The sequence below is a fragment of the Eumetopias jubatus genome, unplaced genomic scaffold (assembly GCF_037043125.1).
Source record: "Eumetopias jubatus isolate StellerSeaLion01/CBP00866 unplaced genomic scaffold, mEumJub1_p1.0 scaffold_8, whole genome shotgun sequence".
Classification (NCBI taxonomy): Eukaryota; Metazoa; Chordata; class Mammalia; order Carnivora; family Otariidae; genus Eumetopias; species Eumetopias jubatus.
Genome location: NW_028274814.1, coordinates 133022924 through 133032631, shown reverse-complemented (window position 1 = coordinate 133032631; position 9708 = coordinate 133022924).

Sequence of the window (9708 nt, the reverse complement as noted above, 5' to 3'; positions counted from 1 at the left end):
CTGGTAAATTGTGGGGTGACTCCCAGTGCCTCAGAACTTGTCACGGGCACCCCACGCTTACCAGCCTTGCCCAGCACGTCATGTGACAGGATCTCTCCCGACTCAGTCTGCTCACAGCTGTCTGCAGAGGGCCGGATGGCCTCCGAGGCTCCAGGCATGCATTGTGGTTCTTTGGCTTTACCTGGCCAGCCGCAGGTACGCCGTGGGTCAGCACAGGCTCTGAGGCACATGGGCCCTGTCCTGCCTCCCCCGAGGGGCTCTTGTTTTCTCTGACTCAGGTGACTTTTCAACCCTACCCATTCCTCTCTTTTGCTGCTCTCCCAGAGAGGGAGGGAGCATCCCACCACCTTCTCAGGGCAGCCTTCAACTCCTGAAACCCTTCCTCCTTCCATTCTGTGTCCCCTCCCCATTCATCTTAAATGCCACAGCTGGGAGTGACCTAGTGTTCCTGGGGGGGACCTCTGCCATGTCTTCCTGCAGTGGGGCTGCAGTGGATGGTGGGTCAGGCTGTGTATGAGCCCCTGCCTGCCTGGCCAGGGGCTGTGGCCGCCAGGAGGAGGGGCTCTCGCCTCCTGGTTTGTACAGATGTGCACTGTGGCCAAATAGCTTCCCAGGCCTCGAGGGGGGGCTGTTCCCCTGCTCCAGCCCTGTAAGGGAGAAAAAGCCAGGTGGGGCTGGGCACCGGGGGAGCAAAAGTAAAAGGCTGGCTCCCTCCACCCTTCCCCCATCATCAGAGTTGGGCACTGGGGGGAGGGGCCCTGCCTGCCCTCTCCCAGGGCCCTCTCCCCACTCTGCTTTGTCCTGAGGAAGTCAGCAGAATCCCGCTGAGGCGAGGATAGGGTGATTCTTCTCCCAGACCCCTTCTTCCCAAGTTCCCAAACCAAAGACAGCCTGGACCCCGTTTTTGTTTGGGGTGCCCTGCTGGCAAGATTCCTAAATCCCTGAGTCTCTCCCCTTCCTCCTTAATCCTTCATTGTCCAGGGTCAATTCAGTGCTTCCATTCGGGGGTGGTCCCCTTTGGTTGTTCCTCCCAGCCTAGGAAGTTGACTCTAGAGGAGTATGTGAGGGTGGACCAGGGAAGGAGGGGCAGCAGAACTCCCCCCCCCCAACCCCACCCTTTCCAGCTGTGAGACCCTGGGTCCAGGAAGGGCAGCCTGGAGTTGGGGGGCTCTCCCAGGACACGGGCTCCCAACAGATGTGAGGGTGGTGGAGCGGGGGCGGGGCCGGGGGGGGGGCCTCTCTAATCGAATGCTATTGGCCATGGCTTTGGGGCTGGGCTGGCGGCTTGCAATAGAAGGCATACACCCCATCCCCCAGGGGACATGGGACCTCTTCCTGCCTCATGGGCACTTTCAAAGAGCGGTTTGTGCAATTTGCGGGCTCGGGGGGTTCTGGGGGGGCCGTTTGTGGAGTGAGACAGCTGATGTTCTGTCTGCTGCAGCAGGATGCTTCTTGCCTCTTCCTCAGCCCTTTAAGGCGCGCAGAGTGTCCTGCGTCTCAGAGAGGGACTCCCCACGGCTCCCCAGGATGGAGACCTCTATGAGGGGCTGGGTGTGGTCTTGCAGGCCTTTGCCCAGCCCTGAGCGTTCCAGCGGGGCCTGGGACACTGAGCTCCCACCCCACCCCACCCCATCCCAGAAGGCCAGTACTCTCAGCAGGGGGGGGGGGAGGGACGCTTAGAAAGAGTTGGACCGTCTGTCTTTCCTTCCCCAGCCCCCACCCATTTTGAATGTAGAGAGCCCTCTTGCTATGGGATGGGGCGAGGAGAGGGTTCCCCCACCCCTGGCTGGGCCACTTGCAATGCCCAGCCGAACCCTGTCATCCCTCCAGGGGGATGATCCCATCGCTGACTCCCCTCCTGCAGGGGGAGGCGCTATGCCCATGTAAGGTGGCTTAGCTTTGCTTTGTAAGTGGCCGGCCTGACCTCCACATCTCAGCACAAGAAGGCTGCCTTTGCACGGAATGAGCGTCGAGCTTTGTTCAGACAACGTGAATGTATTTGGGAGGGTTGGGGGCGCGGGCTGATTCCAAGCACATGCCTTTTCTGAGTGAGGGTGTGCTGGGAGGGCTAGAGCAGATGCAGAGCGCGGTTTATTTTTGTACCGATATTGGTAAGAGACTGTATAGCATCTATTTATTTAGATGATTTATCTGGTAAATGAGGCAAAAAAAATTATTAAAAATACATTAAAGATGATTTTGAAAAAAAGCTCTCGCATTCAAGCCTTCGCTCTGGCAGTGTCACAGCTGGGCCGAGGGAGGAGCTCCAGCCCCCAGGGTGGCAGCCTGGGGTGGAGGTCCCGGGTCTGCCGGTTACCAGCCATGATCTTAGGCTGGCCAGCCCATTTTCGGAGACCTCCAGATGTACAGTGAGATGAATTGGGGTGGGGGGTGGGGAAATGGAAGCTGGCGCAGAGATGGGCAGATGCCCACCGTGGGGGTCCCTGCAGGGTATCATCAAAGGTGGAACGGGGCTTCTGATCTCTTCACCTTTTCTCTGCTTCCTGCCCAGTGTGTTCTATTCTAGAACCCGGGGTGGGGGGGCGTGACGGGGAGGGGGTCAGTATCCCGAGTCTTTGTAATTGCAGGTTCTGGAACGCAGGACTGTCTCGAGCTAACGGTCCTCTGCTGTGTAGCCATGCTCGGCGCAGCTGTCTGAGCCCAGAGGGTGTGGTCGGGGCCAAAATGAGTGACAGCTGGGAGAGTCCTCTAAGTTTCTCTGCATTTAGGTTCACTCCGGGCTCAGGGTAGAGACTGGACGGGAGCACGCAGGGCTGGTGACAGAGAGCAGGTAAGAATCAGCTCACGTCCCGGCCCTCCTCGCGGCCACCCAGGTGGGGAGTGATGGTGGCCACAGCTATGGACATGTCCATGGAAGGGGGGGAACGGAGAGGCTGGAGGCGGACTTAGGTGGTAGAATTGTCGAGACCGGGGCAATGATTTGGTGGGAGGGTTAGGGAGGCGTCACGATTATGCCCGGGCCTCTGGTTCAGACAACCGAGTAGATGGTGGTTCTTCATCTGGATGGAGGCTGAAGGAGAAGCAGCATTGGAAGTACCTTGGTGACCCCCAGAAGCAGAGCCTACGACAGGGGTTTTCTCTGGGGAGTGATCCCAGGAGCAGGAGTGAGGGAGTAGCATGGGTCAGGGAAGGAAGAAAAGCCATGGGAAGGTGCATTACTGAGGTTACCGTGTCCTTCCACCTGGGATGACCTGACAAGTACAGCTCCGTCTCCCAGAGTTGTCCATTCCCAAATGCTCCCGGGAACGGGAGCATTCTTCACTGCCTGCCATCCATCTCAGGCCAAGGGTTGCCCCCGGGTGCGCTAGCCCAAGCCCCCAGCTTCTGAGCTGTGCATGCGCCTGCTCCCACCATCCGTTACCCCCTCTCGTGCTGCTGGAAGAGCCTGGGGCAGCCAGCGGAGACAGGCAACCGTGCGCCCCACCCGCAGCTGAAACAGAGCTGCGGCCAAGACACGGCTGGGGGCGCTTGGGGGCCACCGATGGTGTCTGACACGGCCCAGCCCTCGCACTCTGCTCCCCTCTGTGCGTTCTCCGTACAGACTTGCTCTTTCACGGAGTCTCCAGAGAGGTGGCCAGGTATAATTTCTAAATAAAGACTTGACACTGAGAGTCCTCAGTGCTGCCGCTGGCCCCAAGCCTGTCACGGACGCTGCTCATCTCCCTCTGCCCCTCGCTCGGCCCCGGTGCCCACTGGTCCAGGCTGTTTGCCTGGTGGGGTGACCGAGCCTCTCGCCTGGGAGGAGTCTGCGCCCTCGCTGACTCGTCTTTGTCAGATCAGCTGCATCTGCTGCAAGTGCTGTTTATGATTGCCACGGGGCCCCAGGAGGGACGTCAGCGACACCTGTGCCTGCAGCGTGGAGCAGCAACCCTGGTGTCTCGGGTCTTCGAGGCCAGTTAACGCCTCAGTTAAGTGACCACTGTTTTTGCCCAAGGGACTAGGTGGCAGTGGGGGCTTCTGAGGAGTTCCTTCCACTGTCCCCTGGTGGACGTGTTCCCTCCGCTGGAAACTAGGGCCAGGGTCTAAACTGCAGGGGTGAGGAGGGCCAGTGTGGCGCCTGCCCCGCCGCTCTCCCTGGACGCCCCACCGTTGGTTCGGCATATACACTAGATCCTGGAGGGCAATGGCCCGACTCTGCAGGGTGACAATGACGGTGAAGGGCCAGGTGGTGTGGGCAGAGCAGACAAACCTTATTGCGGGTCGGTGTCCCAGTCTGGTAAGCGTGAGCTGCCCACTTCTCCAGCAGGAAAGGAATCCCGCGTAATCAGCTTGCCGGGACGGGTCCGGCTGCTCTCCCTGAGGGATGATGCTCTATCGAGGGCCAACCTCAGTGCCCGCCTCTGACAGGTGCGCCATTCATCAGCTATGGGAACGAGCCGTGGGAGCAACTTTGTGAAAGGAAGCCTAGGCTGTTAGGCCATGCGTCACCTCGCGTCATCCACTGTGGTCATTCCACGGGTGGGTTTATTGTGCAGGTGCCGGTGGCAAGGACAGAGGCTGGCTGTCACCCTGTGTCCGACGTGAGATCTTTATGCTGAGTGCTCTCCGACGGGCACAAATCTGAGATACAGTGTGCCCCCTTCAGGAGAACATGGTCAGACGTAAGAAATCCATCCCAAATGTCCACCAACCTGAGCCTTCGGGCCCTTCCTCCAAACTACGCCAAGACGGTTTCAGCATCTGTTGTGGTCACCTCAGAGGCCGATGAGCCCCCCACCCCAAATTTGGTGCAGATGTTGAACTGTATGCCACACACACACCAAAGGGTGTGTGAAAATACCGATTCCATGCATAATTGAGATCTTTGGGGCGAGGAGAGAGAGTCAGGGGGGTGCCTCTCAAGCGGGTCCGGCAGGTGTCCTGCTCAGTCGGGTAACTCCCGACTCGTGGGGGCTTGTCTTGCATCGACACCTCCTCCTGGGCCGTTCATCGCCCCACTCAGTCTGTGAGCCTCCAAGCCAGCGCCACGTGTGCACCCCTCATTCCTGCTTGGGCACGTCAGCGGCTCTCATAATCTCGGGGCAGGTTAGTGATTTCCTCCTGGGGCCGGAGAGTGCTTCCCTGCTTGGTCCATGCCGGGATCAGGGAAGGAGGCGGAGGTGAATCTTGAGAAGGAAAAGTGTAATCTGGAGGCGCATCTGCCTCAGACAGGGCCTTCGTATGGTCACTGGGCGAGGGTCCTGCCTTCCCTAGTCAGGGTGATGGGCTTCCCCTGCCAGCCTCAGGGGTCAGAAGACTTCTCAGACCCCTTCTCCCAAATGTTTTCATCCCAGGGCTTAGGCTTCCCTGTCAGGGTCTCCAACTTGGCGTAAGAGGCCTGTCCAGGCAGCGTGCAGCCTCCTCTGCACCTCTCATGGCTAAATATCGGGCCCAGTGGTCCGCGTGTTGTGCCCCATGGCTGTGCGAGGTCAGGGGTCTTGAAACTCTGTCATACGTAAAATGTGAAAAAAATTTATATATATATATATATATACATGAAATAACTCTATTTTCTCAAACAAAAAACCTACGAGAAGCTCTCTGGCGTTCCCAGCATAGCCTGGATTGATAGCAACTGAGCTGACTGCCGTTTTCTTTCTCCGCACTTTCCCACTGAGCCCACACCATCCCAGTGCGTCCTCTGCCATGGCTTCTGTTGGATCCCCGCCTCCCCCCCGCCTCTCCCCGCCTCCCCGAATTCATATACTCGAGCCCTAACCTCCAGTACCTCAGAACATGACTTTATTTGGAGGCAGGTTCTTTACAGAGATAATGAAGTGAAAATAAGGTCAGACGATGAGCCCTAACCCAATGTGACTGATGTCCTTATAGAAGGGGACTGGGGCCCAGAGACAGACATAGAGGGAAGACAATGTGAAGGACATGGAGACAGGACAGCTGTCTCCAAGCCAGTGAGAGAGGCCTGGAACAGATCCTTTCCTCATAGCCTCAAGGAACCAACCTTGCCAACACCTGGACCGCGGACTTCCAGCCTCCAGAGCCATGAGTAAACATATTTCTATTGTTTTTAGCTGCCTGACCCCCCCTTTGTTGGAGTGGACCCAGTGAACTGCTACCGTGTCCATGAGAGTGGAGTCTGAGACTAGGCTTGGGTGCGGGCGCTTTATTTGGGAGGTGGTCCTAGTAAGCGAGAATGAGGGCTGGGGGCCATCGAGGCTGATGCTGTGGGCAACAGGAGCTTGAGTCCATGTAGACTTTCTGAGAAGCTTTCAAAGCCTCCCCCGGAAGGACCGTGCTTACCCACGGGCTCCTATCCCTCAGCATCCAGGATGCCCGGGGGATCGACTCTCTCGTACTTATGAGCTGTGTTTGTGCAGAGGGTAAGGGAGCTCCCACCCGGGGTCGGAGGAGCTGGGGAGCCAGAGGGGGCGGAAGCTGCACCCTGGTCGGGAGGGAAGGAGGGTCCAGCACCGGAGAGGCTGCGTGGGGAGCCACCTGCGATTGAGAAGTGGTAGGAGGATCACCTCCGCGGACGGAGGGGCCCAGAGAGGGAGGCCGCCCTTGCCGAGACTCTGCTGGGGCAGCCCACAGCCCTCCTGTCTTTCCAAAGTCTCCCATCTGTCCTTGCAAATCTGAGGGGAAAGGGGAAGAAACAGCCAGGCCCCAGGACTGCACACACCCCTGCATTGCACAACAGGGCCTTTGGTTGGCTCCTGGACCCCGCTTCTTAGAAGGAATCAGATGGCATCTGAGCCTGGTGTGATCCCACCAGCCCTGCGCTCGGGTGCTCTTTCCTGAAAGTCTCAACTCTCCTGCCCTCAGCCAGTGGCTTCCAGTGGTTTCTTCAGCCTTTCTCTGCACCAGGTACATTCAGACCTTGGGAGGGCGCGGGTGGGATGCGGGCTGGGCGCACCCCAGGCGGGAAGGAGTCTTGCTGAGGAAGCGAGGTGGCCCAGGGAGTCTTGGGGCGGCCAAGAAGGGCAGGGGCAAGATTCTGGTTGAATGACCAAGCCAGAGGTCAGCCTGACCCTGGAGCCAGCCACCTGCCAGCCCTTGGTTACTGGGCTGTGCTGCACTTTGCTCACGAGGAAGAGTGAATGTTCATCTGCTCAGCTCTTCATGCACTTTCCCCTTTATTCTTGCATCTATCCAACCATCCAGCCAACACCGCCTGCATTTCTGGTTCAAGTGGGCAAAGCTGAGCTGAGCCTTTACCTCTCCTCCTTCCTAAAATCCCAGTAAAATGACAACCAAGCAACCAATCAGCAAAATGAAAACTAAAACGAGAAATATGGATAGCAGGACTGGAAACCTGGAAAGGGGGGGGGCATTCAGCACATGACAAAGGTTGAGGAATTTCCAGAAAGTGTAATGGTGGCCGAGGGCAGAGTAGCAGAGGGAACAGAGCACGCAGGCAGAAGGTAAAGAGCACATCTAGAAGGACAGGTGAAGGCAGGGATGGCTGGCCTCCAGGCGACAGAGCCGAATTTCTCAAACAGACATCGAGATCACCCCCCGCTCTGGGTGTTGTGACCTGTTCGTCTAGGGTCTTATGATACATGAACAGAGTAGTCAGCGGGGACAGGAGCTCCCCAAAAATGACTGACCAGGTAGGCTCCTACGGTGGGGAGGCATCCCCAGTGCTTCTGATGGGGACATCAGGGTCAGGGAACATAGCAGGGAGGAGGGAAGACAGCAGTTCCAACAGCTGTGAAACCCCCCTCCACCCCGTCCTCAGCTTTGTACCAACTTCTTGTTGAAGAAGGGCCTGGGTGTGTGGACTCTCCCAGTCCTGCCTTTCCCCAGCCAGCACCTCGCTGCGGCTGATGCCGGTGATTACCGTGTAGCATGCCAAGGCTGCCAGAACTGATTGGTGAGCTTCAACGACACACAAATTCTCTTGCAGTCCTGGAGGCTGGAAGGCCAAGATGAAGGTGCTCGTGGGGTTGTTTCTTCTTCTTCTTCTTCTTCTTCTTTTTTTTTTTTACAATTTTACTATTTAGTTTTTTTACTATATGTCATTTTTTTAAATTTTTTATTGTTATGTTAATCACCATACATCATTAGTTTTTGATGTAGTGTTCCATGATTCATTGTTTGTGCATAACACCCAGTGCTCCACACAGAACGTGCCCTCTTTAATACCCATCAGCAGGCTAATCCATCCCCCCACGCCCCTCCCCTCTAGAAACCTCAGTTTGTTTTTCAGAGTCCATCGTCTCTCATGGTTCGTCTCCCCCTCCGACTTACTCCCTTTCATTCTTCCCCTCCTGCTATCTTCTTCTTCTTTTTTTTTTTCTTAACATATGTTGCATTATTTGTTTCAGAAGTACAGATCTGTGGTTCAACAGTCTTGCACAATTCACAGCGCTCACCATAGCACATACCCTCCCCAATGTCTATCACCCAGCCACCCCATCCCTCCCACCCCCCACCACTCCAGCAACCCTCAGTTTGTTTCCTGAGGTTAAGAATTCCTCATATCAGCGAGGTCATATGATACATGTCTTTCTCTGATTGACTTATTTCACTCAGCATAACACCCTCCAGTTCCATCCACGTCATTGCAAATGGCAAGATCTCATTCCTTTTGATGGCTGCATAATATTCCATTGTGTATATATACCACATCTTCTTTATCCATTCATCTGTCGATGGACATCTTGCCTCTTTCCACAGTTTGGCTATTGTGGACATTGCTGCTATAAACATTGGGGTCCACGTACCCCTTCGGATCCCTACATTTGTATCTTTGGGGTAAATACCCAGTAGTGCAATTGCTGGATCGTATGGTAGCTCTATTTTCAACCGTTTGAGGAACCTCCATACTGTTTTCCAGAGGGCTTGCACCAGCTTGCATTCCCACAAACAGTGTAGGAGGGTTCCCCTTTCTCCACATCCCCACCAACATCTGTCGTTTCCTGACTTGTTAATTCTAGCCATTCTGACGGGTGTGAGGTGGTATCTCGTTGAGGTTTTGATTTGGAGTTCCCTGATGCCGAGCGATGTTGAGCACTTTTTCATGTGTCTGTTGGCCATTTGGATGTCTTCTTTGGAAAAATGTCTGTTCATGTCTTCTGCCCATTTCTTGATTGGATTATTTGTTCTTTGGGTGTTGAGTTTGATAAGTTCTTTATAGATTTTGGATACCAGCCCTTTATCTGATATGTCATTTGCAAATATTTTCTCCCATTCTGTCGGTTGTCTTTTGGTTTTGTGGACTGTTTCTTTTGCTGTGCAAAAGTTTTTTATCTTGATGAAATCCCAATAGTTCATTTTTGCCCTTGCTTCCCTTGCCTTTGGCGGTGTTTCGAGGAAGAAGTTGCTGCGGCTGAGGTCGAAGAGGTTGCTACCTGTGTTCTCCTTTAGGATTTTGATGGACTCCTGTCTCACGTTTAGGTCTTTCAACCATTTGGGGTCTATTTTTGTGTGTGGTGTAAGGAAATGGTCCAGTTTCATTCTTCTGCATGTGGCTGTCCAATTTTCCCAACACCATTTGTGGAAGAGACTGTCTTTATTCCACTGGACATTCTTTCCTGCTTTGTCAAAGATTAGTTGACCATAGAGTTGAGGGTCCATTTCTGGGCTCTCGATTCTGTTCCATTGATCTATGTGTCTGTTTTTGTGCCAGTACCATACTGTCTTGATGATGACAGCTTTGTAATAGAGCTGGAAGTCCGGAATTGTGATGCCGCCAGCTTTGCTTTTCTTTTTCAATATTCCTCTGGCTGTTCGGGGCCTCTTCTG